This window comes from Pan troglodytes, chromosome 17 (genome assembly GCF_028858775.2).
Source record: "Pan troglodytes isolate AG18354 chromosome 17, NHGRI_mPanTro3-v2.0_pri, whole genome shotgun sequence".
Taxonomy (NCBI): Eukaryota; Metazoa; Chordata; class Mammalia; order Primates; family Hominidae; genus Pan; species Pan troglodytes.
Window position 1 is genome coordinate 87,659,085 of NC_072415.2, and position 14,170 is coordinate 87,673,254.

Genomic DNA, 14,170 nt, shown 5'->3' on the forward strand with positions numbered 1-14,170 from the left:
TCTCTAATCTATCATCTCTCTATATCTATCTCAATCCATCCATCCATCCATTCATCTATATCTATCTATCATCCATATCTATCTATCATCTCTATCTATCTATCTATCTATCTATCTATCTATCTATCTATCTGTATCTCTCTCCTTATCTATCTATTTATCTTTATGGTTTTATTCCTAATTGAAAACACAGGTGCATCTCTATTACATTACAACAGTTATAGATACTTCAAAATATTTGCGTTCATTGTTACTTTAAAGTTATGGTAGAGATGACACTCAAAGCAAGATCTCCTATAATGTGTTAATAAAGATGCATGGGTACCACTATAAAATATTTGTTCTTTGTATTTACCTACCTGGATTTCACTATGGTTGGCTTCTTTTGTAAGCCTGTGGGTTTTGTTATATGTATATATAAACATTATTCATACACGAGGTACATAAGCTTCAGCAGAACTTTCAGGGAGGTTATGTTATAAAAAGGTGGAGGACTCATCGGTATTTCCACTACTAGAGCTCAGCTTTGTTAGCGTAGCTGCAGGTAATCTGGGACTGTGGTCAGCATCCTTTGCCACATTGGCATCGTGGGTTTTTTATACCAGCAGTGGTTGGAAATAGCCCCTCTGGCTCAGGATATGGGAGCCAGGGGAAGCCCCTTTCTCTTCATTGGTGACACTCCATTGTAATCTTAATGGTTTGATAACTGATAACGTTTAGCCATAATCTAGTTTCTTGGTAACCCATATCAGCAAAAAGAGATAGGCCAGAAGCCACAGCTAACATACGTCTTTTAAAGATTGGTGCTTTAGCATTCAGGAGACATTACTTGGGAAATTCAAGAAACATTTGCAGAAGAGGATCTAGCATAGAGCTGGAAGTCCAACAATAGTGAGAAAGGGCTTCACACAGTGAAGTAATAGGGTTAGTACAATAATATGTGGTATGATATCCAGTGTTGTCCATACCTCTGCTTTTTTTATATAATTGTAATGGTAACATGGATTGCAGCTCACCTTCTGAACGACACCACTAGCAAGTTCCAATGTTAATATATTATCTTCAAAACAATTCTTCTTAGAGGCTGCAATAATAATAAATGGAATTAATTTAACCATTCTTCCAATATGAAACATTTAGATTGATTTCCAGCTAAAAATGATGTTCTTAGGAAAACTTTTATACATATGGCACTCTATGCAAATTATAAAAATGTTTTCAAAAAATGTCTTAGGGAGACATATTTTACCACCTTTGAGCAAAATTAATAGAGTCATTCCACTGATGATTGCTTTTAATAAACTTCATAGGTTTTCATTGACAAAAAAAATTCTTGGCAGAAGAAATTCAAATCAAGAGGGTTATAAAAAAGAAGGGCATCCAAATTATATAAAACATCTTCTGCAGCTAACTACCAGTTAGCGGGGGAATAATCAATTCTTTTTGTGTTCTATACAAACACTCTTAAAAGATATTTGTCCTCATCCGTAATCTTACCCACTTACCAGAAAGCAACCAAGACCTCATGAAATTAACCTCTTCATTAGGGCTGAGAAGAAAAAAAATCATATCTTTGGAGTGTTAGAATAGACTGAGTAATTGAGCAATTTCAAGGACATAAGGGGAACCCATGAAAAATGTAAGTGGAGAAGCTGGAGGAAGCAAGAGAAGAGGCAAAGAAAAAAGAAGTTTAGGAAATCAAAAATGTGAATTTTATAAGGGAAAATGTGTAATATTATAAAGATGTTAACAAGAGCGAATGTGATGGATGCTAGGGGTCCTGATAATAGACCCTATTAGTAGAATTAGAGGGGCTGCAATTTGCTTCCTTATTGTTTTTAATTATTCATTTCTTCGCAGATCAATGGGGCTGTGGATAGGACTGTCACTTCCTCTTGAAATCTTAGATAATGGAAGACACTGACCAATCTAGAGAAGCTAAAATATCATGAGGCAAGCTCCTATTACAAAGTGTTAGGCTAGGACAGGGTGTTAGGCTGAGCTTGGGCAGGGTGCAGCCTCCCTGGGGGAGTAAAGCCCAAGCCAGGTGCCAGGAGCCTAGAGGGGCTGCATCAGGCACAGCACCGGGGTGCAGGGGGATGACAGGTGCCAGTGGGGAGCTACGGTCAGGAGAGACAGGTAAAACCTGGTGACAGGGCTCAAAGGCCAGCTCTTCATGATGGTTGGCTCTTAACATGAGGGCAATGAGCAGCCAAGGAAGGGATTTCAGCAGAGAGATAGATTTAGATCTTAGAAATGTCATTCTTGATACTGCAGCATGGCTAATGCATGAAAGGAGAGCAAGAATGGTGTAAGAGGAGCTCCTCAGCAGTCTGTGCTGGCTATCAGCTGTGGGTGCAGAGACAGCCCTGGGGCAGTGGCACAGGCTGGAGAAGCCCCACAGTCAAGAGCTTCAGAAAGTGGCCAAATCCAGAGGACTGATGTGGACTGACATGAGGGTAGGCCTGGTGTGCTCCTGTTTGATAACCAGCTTTGTGGGGCTGGAGAGAAGCCGTGTTTGTAGTTTTCCTGGTGTCTGTTCCCCAGAAAAGCTAATTCAAGCTCTCAGCAGAGGCTGGAAGTTCAACTCTCTGCCCCATCCTGCCAACCCTACTGCAAGGAATCAGAGTAGCCACCCACAAACTTACACTCACGGCGATGAGTCCCCCCGCCGCTGAAATCACGGATGTGGGGAGCACTTGTTTCTTTGGTGTTTTACTGGAGTAGGATGGGACTTGCCAACAAATTTTCCTGCAGCTGGAAGCTATTTTCCTGGTACTTTGGTCAGGGGCAGGCTGTGTGGAGCTTTGGGTCTGGCTCTGCTGGTGGCCCTGGCTTGTGGGCTCTGCAGCGCCCTGCCTGGGGTGTGCAGGAGGCCATGGGGAAGCTAGAAATCAAGGGCACGTCTGGCCTTGAGTACCAAGGCCCCTGGCCTCCTGCCTTCTTCCCACTTTTCAGAGTGTCCCTCAGTGTGGCTGTGTGCAGGAATTCTCCATGTAAATGGGGGCCCTGGGAAGAATGGGGCTACTCACCTTTGGTGGAACTGCAAGTTTCTTCTATGGATTTTAAATTAAGGGGAGACAGGATCAGCAAGGACAAAGGCCAGAGAGGAGACAGAAGGGTCACAGGTTCCCCTGAAATACCCTCTACTGTGGGGAGGGGAAGAAGGTGAGCTGACCAGAGAATTGCAGGATACCAGGACAGGGGGTCAGCTGAACCTGAGGACCACAGGTGATCTAAGACCCCACGCTTTGCGGGAACATTTTGTCCCACCAGGCATTTTAGCAAAGAACATTCTGATGCATTAGTCCAGTACTGGAGTCCTGCTAGATGTGAGTGATGTGAGGTCAATCAATGGAGCTGGGAATATTTGAGAATAGCCACATCTGAATTTTCAGAGGCAAACCTTTCCAATAATTAGAATGATACATACTAATCTTTTCTTGAAGAGGATATTGACAAGTAGAGACTTGATTTGATGTTTTGCAGTCACAGTATTTGAAGCACGTGAGATCTGTTGGAACTCATGTTGAGAAAATGACTGTTAAATATGGAAAAGCAGCAATTTGGGATAATGGAAAGGAGTCAAGCTTGAGGAAGGCAGGAATCCTAACCCACTTTCTCTGTTTCACCCAGTGTTAGCAGGAGGCTGAGCTGGACCCAGCGGCTCGGTGAACAGGCTTTTACATTATTCAGCAGTGCAGAGGCGGTGAGGAGCTTTACTCTGTATGTCTGCTGTTTTTCTGGGCAGCCCTTGGGTTTCAGGCTGATTGCATTACCCTCTGTCTGTCTCACAGGCATTTTAAATATTTGTTGACTTGGATTCCACAGAATGAAACTACACTGGGCTCCTGGGGAATTTTCCCAGGATTGAAACAGAAGACACAGGGAGGAGCACTTCTGATGTGGTTTGGCTGTGTCCCCACTCAAATCTTATCTTGATCTGTAGCTCCTATAATCCCCGTGTGTCATGGGAGGGACCTGGTGGGAGGTAATTGAATCATGAGGGCAGGTCTTTCCATTGGTGTTCTTGTGATAGTGAATAAGTCTCAAGAGATCTGATGGTTTTATAAAGGGCAGTTCCCCTGCACATGCCCTCTTGCCTGCCGCCATGTAAGGCATGACTTTGCTCCTCCTTTGCCTCCCACCATGATTGTGAGGCCTCCCCAGCCATGCGGAACTGTGAGTCAATTAAACCTCCTTTCTTTATACATTACCCAGTCTTGGGTATGTCTTTATTAGCAGTATGAGAACAGACTAATATGACATCTCAGGTTTGACCATAGTGGGACATATTTTTGAAAGACGTGAAAGTACAAAGAAACTAAAGGCAGGCAGATAGCCTCTAAATTCTTGGGCATACCATTTACACTCCATTGACATCTTGGTTTCTTTCTAAGGACTGCACTATAATATCCCTACAATCATTAAAGCAAAAAGCAGGCTTCCTCTTGATCTTTCACAAAACGATCTTGCCTTTGTCAATCTTAGCTTTTGTTTCTAGGACACTAGATCAGTCACCCATTTTTAAAGAATCAATTGGTTATTTTCTAAAAATAAGCATATTAAAAAATTCCAACTATTAAAATTGCTAAAAATTCACTTTGAGGTACTAGTCTATTTACTTAAACACTTTTTAGGAAAAGTAGGTCTTAAATTTCATATGAAATAACTGACATTTTGCATGCAGAAAAGTGAGAAAAACTCTTGTGATGAATACTTCTAACTTCCCAGAGACATGGAGCAGGAGGGCTAAGCAGTTTCATGTTTAGTGAATCCAAAGGATGATGCCCAAGGGAGAAACCTGATGTCAGATCCAAAAGGGGAGTGACTTTCCGCCACTGGGGGAGGTGAGCAGTAAGTTCTTGCATCCCTCTCCATAGGCATGGGCCACTTAGCACTTTCTGCATTCATGATGATGTGACAAGGTTAACTGGGAGCCACAATTCAGACATACCCAGAACATGTGGAAACAGAAACGTTATCAGGCAAAGGGCCATCAGCCAGGCTCTGAATAGGATGGAATTGTTTTTTCTGCGGTGAAACCAAGTGTCGTGCTAGTTTCCTATTGACTTTAATAGCGATGGCGCCACGTTTGAGAGGCCACAGAAGAGACTTGGAGCCAGCAAACGAGACGCAGGATTTATTTGAGGGGACTTTCATACAGGGCGAGCCTGTGGTGGTGGGATGGACAGGAGAACTACGATCCTTTGTAAAAAGCATGTGATTCATACAGCACTTTCACTTCGCACTCTCCTCCCAGCAACCTCCACGTGGCAACCCCCATTTCTTAAGTTATTGCTGTCAGGTGCATCTGCTGTACACTGAGAAACTCATTTGTTGGCATGCAGAAAAAAATAAACACTGGTAGGATATCCAAAGTGCCTCCAAATAAAGCTTCCTGCTATGAGTCTGAAATTTCCATTTTCAAGCACCCAAACAATTGGTAACTAATTTAATTCTGACAAAGAACAAGCTCTGACCTACAGTAAACAGTCATTGTGTTTGAGCTTCATGGGAAAGCTCTTTCAGTTACCATAAGGTCAGTCAACTCACTTTTGCCAGAAACATAATTACTTGGAAAACTGTTTCACCAAATAACATCTGGCCTTCATGGACACTAATGCATTGTGTTTTTCAGTGAACTTCAATGTGGGCCAAGAATATTTTGAAATATTTAGAAAAATGTATTAAAAGATTCATGTGAAATTTCTGCTTTTCTGGACAAATAGAAATTAGGCCTTTGAGTCCTTGAATTTCTGATTGGTTATATGTGGATGCGGCACTTAATTAACAAAAAATGAGCATACGACCTATTGACTACATGAAAGTCCCATCATAATTAGCACAGAAAATGCAGGTTTAGGCTGGACAAAGGGGCTCACACCTGTGATCCCAGCACTTTGGGAGGCCGAGGCGGGTGGATCACTTGAGGTTAGGAGTTTGAGACCAGCCTGGCCAACATGACATAACCCCATCTCTACTAAAAATACAAAAATTAGCCAGACGTGGTGGTGCATGTCTGTAATTCCAGTTACTTGAGAGGCTGAGGCACGAGAATCACTCGAACCTGGGAGGCAGAGGTTGCAGTGAGCTGAGATCGAGACTGTCTCAAAAAAAAAATGCAGGTTTAATCATTTCCATCTAGGGTGCACATCACTGGAATTCTAGGGAGATATTACCCTACACACCTACCTCTACTTCATAAAATGCACTTGTCACCTGTGGGTTCAACCCTCAGTGCTAATGAAAATCCAGTGCAAATGAAGCAAACAAGCTATGGTAAAGGCGATAGGATCAAATTGGTTTCTTTTTATATTTTTCTAAGCTTCTATACAGATTACTTTGAGTTAAAATGGTAGAGTTAACAGAAATGCTGAAAATTTCCTCTCCCCAATTGTTTGTGCAATCTTCAGAAACTGTCAGAGGAAAATAAATTTTTAGCAACTGCAGTAAAAATGCAGAAAATAAAAATACTTCAAATTATCAGAAATTGCACAATCTAGTTTGCCACTGCAGATTAAGAACGAGGCCGTCAGTAGACAGAAAATCATTACTTCTTGCAATTCACCTAAGGAATTGAAGTTTCTCCCACATCTTGTCTACCCCGGAGCATTTTCAACTTTCATCTCCATTTGCAGCAAATCTCTGTTTGCAGTGACCAGAATTCTGCACTGCACTCACCGTGGAGGGTGCCTGAGTCCTGGCTATTCTCATCGACCTGCCTGACATTTCCCACAGGGCCAGCTGGAGGTTTGTGCTGGAGCTCAGGGAGTGAATCTACTTCAACCTGCAAGCTGCAGTGAGGGACGGGTGGAGCACTGGGTGGAGCAGGAGAGGAGCCGGCCCTCTGTGGGCCAGAGGAACAAGACACAATATCAAATATCTTCTTTCTGCCTTGATGCTACCATTTACTGTGGTTTTGTCATGTGCTAGGCACTGACCTGAGTCCTTCACACACATTATATCATTTTGTCTCTTCCATGGGCTTTTGAAGTAAGAGCTATTCTCATCCCATCAAGCTGAAATCCAAATTCAAGTTGTCTGATTTCACTATGAGGCCCTGACTGACAGAGAACATCCTAGGGGAGAGGTTTTACTGAAACGGAAAGGAGAGGCCCCAAATTCTAATCCACTTTCGACACCCCTATAGCAAATTTGACTGGAATGCAAGAATAATTTGTTATTAGATAAAACAATGCTATAGATTATTGCATTGGAAAATTAAAGGGGAAAATATTATAGTTACTATATACCTATCACTGGCCAAAAAGCACAGGCTACAATTCAGCCTTTCATTTCTAATACAAACGCTAGATAAAACAGGAGCAGCTGAAGCTCATCTGAGCAGGGTAAAGACTGAAAAGTCAACAGTGAACATCAAGTTAAATCAGCGCTCTCAACTTTGGCTGCTCATTCGAGCCACCTGCAGATCCTTGAAATTCCCAAGGTCACACAGCACACCAATTGCATCAGAATCTGTGGGGGCAAGAGCCAGGCATCAGTATTTATTTTAAAGCTCCTCAGATGATTCCAATTTGCAGCCAGTATTGGAAAGCGCTGGGTTAAATTGGGAAAGCCCAATTTAACATCATCAAAATCAGAGACTTTTCAATTGAGGTGTCTGGGCAAAATGCGAGCATCTGTTGGTCTCAAATACTGATCTCAGGACTTTGCCTTTGCCTGAGGAGAATTTGATTGGTGTTTTGGGGACGGGTTGCAGCCCTTGAGATTAGAACTGCTCAGGTGGTTTTAATCTAGGCGTCTCCAGAACATCTTTGGGGAAACTGAACCCAAGGTAAGATCTGGCCCAGGCAGAGGGCAGGACCTGGGTGTTGTTGAAACAACGGGCTCAGTATTTCAGAGCTCAGTATTTTGGGCCGCTCCGCAAGCTGGTTAGTGCCGCTTTTCCCATCAGGAGATGCGGTGGGGTGGAACATGCTGGGATGTCTCTCTGGTTTGGTTTGAAGGCTGGCTCCAAGGGTACAGGTGTTACCGGTGGGGGGTGTTCAGGTTCTTGGAGTCTTGGACAAGAATTGGACAAAACGCACAAACAAAGAAAGGAAAGAATAAAGCAATAAAGCAGAGATTTACTGAAAATGAAAGTACACTCCACAGTGTGGAAGTTGACCCAAGCAAGCAGATTAAAAGCCAAGTTACAGAATTTTCTGGGGTTTGAAAACCCTCTAGAGGTTGCCCATTGGTTACTTGGTTTACACCCTATGTAAACGAAGTAGTGGCCTACAATCAGTCTGATTGGTTGTGGGAGGGGACCAATCAGAGGCTGAAGTGAAGTTACAAAGTTATACTCCTATGCAAATGAAGACTTGGCCTGGGACCAACCTGATTGATTGCAGGAGGGGACCAATCAGAGGTACTTTCATTTTTTCATCTGCCACACAGAAAAAGGGAGGGGGGGCATTGCAAAGGGAGTAGCCTCTGGTCCTTTCCACTTGGGGATGGAAAGTTGGGGTTTTCGTTTTGATTTAGTTCTAGGAAGTCAGTGTGAATCGTGAATCAGCCTCAGGTTCCCCGCCTCCAGACCTTATTCTCCTGCCTCACAGAGAGGGCAACTCCCAGGCTGAGCAGCTGCCAGAGCTCAGCAGTGGGTGGCTGATCATGCTCAGCCTCCGGGAGAAGAAAGAGTACACCTAGAAGAGGGGAGGAGAAAGCTTTTCTCCTCCCTGAGATGGGGAAGAGTGGGGCTGGGCGGGGTCTCAGCTCCCGACAAGGCTGTGAGGCCATCTTGGGCACGTGGCCCTGGACTGTCCCAGGGGAAGCCCGCTCTCCACTTCCCCCAATCCCTCCCCAAGCCAAGCCCAGCAGCCAGGAGCCATTAGGGGTTAGAGGAAGACTACAGAAAAGGCCAAAGGTGCATCTGGTAGTTTGCCTTGCGAGCCCACACGGGTGGGTGAAGAAATTCACTGGGTACTGTGCTGAGGGCAAAAAGTCAGGAGTTTTTAAGTTCTAGAAAAGAGGAGTTTATGTTGGTTGTGCCCTTTAAACAGTAAAGGGTCCTCTGGATAGGTAGGGCCGCGTCCACGGCTCTGCTCACACTTGGATACTCAGTCTCATTCCTCACTGGTCAGCAGGAGCTTTCTGTTCGGTCCAGTTAGGGTCTGGGGCGCCTGGGTCCCACAAACCAGATGGCCATAGGGACGTCCGGATTCAACCTGCCCCGATTCAGCAGCTGTGGTGAAAATAACATCCAGTCGCGTTTTCTCCCAGGTTCTACTCTGAGTGGGTAAGCGCCCTGTCCACACCCCGCAGGCTGGGAAGGCGTCCACGCCAGCACCGAGCCCTCCGCTCCTGGGCTACTCTTCTGCCACCTTCAGCTCTGGGCCGAAAATAATTAAAAATCAATACTTCAGATCAAGGAAACCATGTTTTCTCATTTTATCACTGCAATTTCTTTAACACTGGAACAGATACATCCATATGTGCATTTGAGATTTTCAGATGTTTTCTAATCATTGGGTTGGGAAGATGGTATTTCTCTGCAAAGCTTAGTCATGTAACCCAAAGTATTAGCCAATAAATAGCTGTAAATCCAGCTTCATTCTTAATCTAGTTCAAGGTAGGACATCAGTATGATTGCCAACACCAAGGAGCTGAAGTTAATTCAAAATAAAACCATCTTGTGCTGAGAACCAGCTTTCCTAATAAAACATTAAGAGTTAGCATGGCCGTTTATGAGGACCCTTATGTATGTTGTTGACTGTTTTACAGGCGAGGAAACCGAATGTTACAGTGGGTGGGTGGATTAACTAGCCTTAGTGCTATTTCACTAGAGGAAACTCAGCACTTTGCCTCTTAGAATCATCTTTTCAAACTTGAACATCGGTTGAGGAAGAGAATATTCCTCTTGTGGAGGTGGGTGTGCAGGTGAGAAGGGTCCTTGGTGGATGCAGTCACTCCAGGAAGGAAGGGACAGGAAGAATCATGCCACGAGGAAACTGAGCTCTGCACTCTGTATTTTGCATTTTCCGCAAAATCGTACAGAACCATTCACCTTTGCAGGTGCTGCAACCCCCACCCCTTCCCCCTTCCCCCTTCCGCCAGAGGGGCTGCACCCACCGAGAAAACCGGGGCTGGGGGAGCTGCTCATATCGGCCCACTTGTTTATCGTGAGGGTTAAAAAGATGAGGCCAGGCTCGGTGGCTCACGCCTGTAATCCCAGCACTTCGGTAGGCCAAGGCAGGCAGATCACTTGAGGTCAGGAGTGCGAGACCAGCCTGGCCAACATGGCGAAATCCCCTCTCTACTAAAAATACAAAAATTAGTTGGATGTGGTGGCAAGCAGCTGTAATCCCAGCTACTCGGAGGCCGAGGCAGGAGAATCGCTTGAATCAGGGAGGCGGAGGTTGCAGTGAGCCGAGATCGTGCCACTGCATTCCAGCCTGGGCGACACGAACAAAATGCCATCTTAAAAGAAAAAAAAAAAAAAAAAGATAACCAGGAGGAGCCTGCTTATAATTAGGTCACTCATTGGTTCTTTCCCTCCCTCTTTTCTTCCCCACTCTCCTTCCCAGGCCCCACTCGCCAAGTACACACTGAAGCCTCACCATTGTGCCCCCGTCAAAGCCCTGCTTTCCTCCATGGGAGCTGGCCCTTCAGGACCTCTCAGCTGTGCTCCTGTGGGGTCTGGCAGGTATTCCCAAGTTCTGAAACCTGAACACCTCCTTTCTTAGATTCAGATAAATCTAAGACATGAGGTAGCTGGGCCCTACTTCTTATTTTTCAGTCCTCTCTATTTACAATTGTGATTGCATGTTTAGTTTCCATTATGCAAACAGGTGTACTTCTGAACTCTTCATTGTTGTAATAATTTCTTATTTGATCCTCTTAGATTTTTAAGTGGAAAATCATGGTGGCTGTGAATAATAATTGTCTCTTTCTTTCCAGTGACTGTAAGCTCTGACTTATGTTTCCATAATCTGTCTATATTTGTTTGAATTTCCAGAGTAATATTACTAAATATTTGCCATTTATGAAATTTGCAGGTTTTTCTTGACATTAATGGGAATATATGTCATGTAGTATGTTGCAAACTATGTTCTGTAGTGCACTGGTGTGCCCTAAATAAAAAAATGTGTTATTTTTCTGGAAAATAATAATTTAAAAATGTATGAAGTGAAATATTCAATATATCAATCTATGATATATGGTTTATAAAATATGTATAATTTTTTGTCAAATTTATTGAGATAGAATTTAGAGACAGAATTCACCCTTTTTAAGTTGATAAAAGCTGAAAGACTTTGCACATGCATGTGGCAGGCATGCAGTCTTCCAACCAAGATCCTGACCATGTCCGTTACCCCCAAGTCCCCTCAGACCCCACCACTGCCCACTCACAAGCCTGACACTCACTGGTCTGCTTGCTGTCCGATGTTGTTGTCCTACCTAGAATGCTCTATGGGAAGAATAATTCTGTCTGGTCTTTGTCTTCCTTCACTTAACTCTATGACCTTGAGAACCATCCATATTGCTGCAGATCAGGTCCACGGCATGGGTTATCACAGGTTGTTTATCCAGTCACCTGTTCTGGTTGCACTGGGTTTTTGACCATATAAGCGAAGCTGCTATATAATAATTATGTGGACACATGTTTTCATTTCTCTTAGATGAATGCTGAGCCTTGAGATGGCTGGATCATACTCTAAACATATGTTTAACTTGATAAAGAACTGCTCATCTTTTCCTTTTCCTTTCCACATTGCCAGGAAAAGGGGCTGGGCTCTCCAGCCGCCTCCCGTTCTCGCACTCACATGCCTGCCTTGTGACTTTAGATGACTTCGCTTTGTTCACTGGTGCTGTTGGGCCCCTTTTTCTGTCTTTGTTGGCTATTCCTAGATCTTCTCTGTTAAAATGTCTGTTCAAATATTTTGTCCATTTATGTTGTGTTGTTGGTCATATTTTTGGATTATAACAATTCTTTGCATAATTTGGACTTAAGATCTTTATTAGAATGGAGTTTATAACTATCTTATCCCAGTCTGTAATTTATCTTTCTATGTATTTATTTAATTTTTATTAAGAAATATTTTAAGTGTACAGAAAAGTATAGATAATTGTCTAGCAGGAATCTGTTAATGTGTGTTTTACAATGTTCCATTTCTCTATCTCACTACATGCCAGTTTCCCACTTTCAGTAGAATAAAAAGAAACATCAACAAACCTATATATGCAATTGTGATTTTTCTCAAGTTTTTATTTACTTGGATGACTTTTTAGATAATGCCGTACTCTTTTCTTTGGTGCATAAACATTATACATTTTACAATATTATTAATCATTTCCTTTATTAATCAACACAAATCCTGCATGTTTGCTGTACTTTTAATGCTTTCGAATTGAATTTTTTTTTGTTTTTTCTTATTATTTCCCCACTCATAAATGCATCAGAAATTTCAGGACATAGAATTCTTGGTTCTAAAAATTATCCTTATAAATATACCACTTTGAAAACACTGACAAAAAATACTAAAATAAATGTAGCACTGCAAATGTGAAATCTCAGATCAGCCTGGTTGTTTTGATGTAACTTTTTACTTTGTAGTTTACCTTATTTTTTCTATATTAAAAAACTTTTAATATAATAGATTCAGCATTTCAAACCAGTGGAGGAAAGATAAGCACTCAATGAAATTACAGAAGTAATTGGCAGCCTCTATGGGTTAAAGCTGGATTCTACTTTATGGAATTCATAAAAGCTAATTTCAGACGAATTACAAACCTATTTATGAAGAAAAACACAAAATATTTATTATTTTAATTATTTATTTATAAATTAATATTAGGTGACAAATAATTTATGACATTTATGGGGTACAATGTGATATTTTGATATTGTTTTTCTATCATTATAATATTAAGTTCAAGAATTTCATCAAGATATGCCACTGTGAGTTTCTTTGTTCATTCATTTATTTCTGGTTCTCTGTGACTTCTTTGAATTTACAATCTCAACATTTTCTTCATTTAGGTGGATTTTACTCTATGTTTTCCATGACTATTGTTTCTTTTTTGTAGGTTCTATTCCATTCAATATTTGGCTTTAATTTTATGTTTAACGTGTCTTTTGAAATTTGTCATTTGATAGTCATGTTTTTCACTCTTGGGTAGATTTTAATAACCCCTTTATATATCACCAACTCCCTTTCCATGAGCCCTTGACTTTGTTTCATCAATGTTGTCTCCAATTGAATGTTGCTGAAAGCACAGATTTGAAATTTCCAAAATGTACCTCGTGTTCTTACAGTGATCACATCACAGAAAAAATATTGTTCTGACTTCTCAGTCCAGATTCTCCTGCTGGCTGCCGTATCTTCTCATCTCCCCTGCAATTCTTCTGTGTGCTCGGGGACACTTGTGGTTTTCCTGTCCTGTGAGTTGAGGTCCGTTACATCCCATAACACGTGTGTCCCCATTCACATCTTTCCAGCTCTCTGAAAATTCCCCGGGAAAGTTGGGATTGCCCCGCAGCGTGGGGGTGATGCCGCTGCAGCGCAGGCTGGGACAGAGAACAGCCCGGATGCGCGGAGCAGACTTGGACTTCAGAGCACCTTCGCTGAAGCCGAGTGCTGCTGTGCCAGGTTTGTGGCGGTCATGGTGGAAAGTGGTGAGTGCCTCGGGATGGGTGCTCCTGCGGTCAGAATCCTGCGGTCAGAATCCTGCGGTCAGAATCCTGCAGCACCCCCCACAGGGGCTGGTGGGATCCAGGTGTGCCCCTCGCTGGCTTGTGGTCGACTTACCTTTAGCCTTTCCTCTCCTTGGACACAAACAGCTTTGTCCAAGCTTTCACGTCCACCTTCAGGAGGGCTATTCCTGTCGTGTGGACCAGGCTGGACTGTTTGCACCTGGGTTCTGTCTGCCTTAGGACCAGGAGAAATGCCTGGAAATTTCTGGAGTGGGAAGACTCCATCGTAGATCTCGGGGCTATTGCATCTTTTTCATTATGAAATATTTGGTCATTTCGGTGGGAATCAAGTAGAAAACAGTTAAATTCTGGTTTCTCTTCCTCATTTGCTCTTAAATCCTCTTTACCAGGTGACTTGTCTAAAAGCCATTTAAATAGGACCTTTACTTCTTGATTAGATGGGCTCCAATGCTGATTAAAGAATGCACATGCCATAATCTTAAAATAGAAAATATTTCATGATAGGAA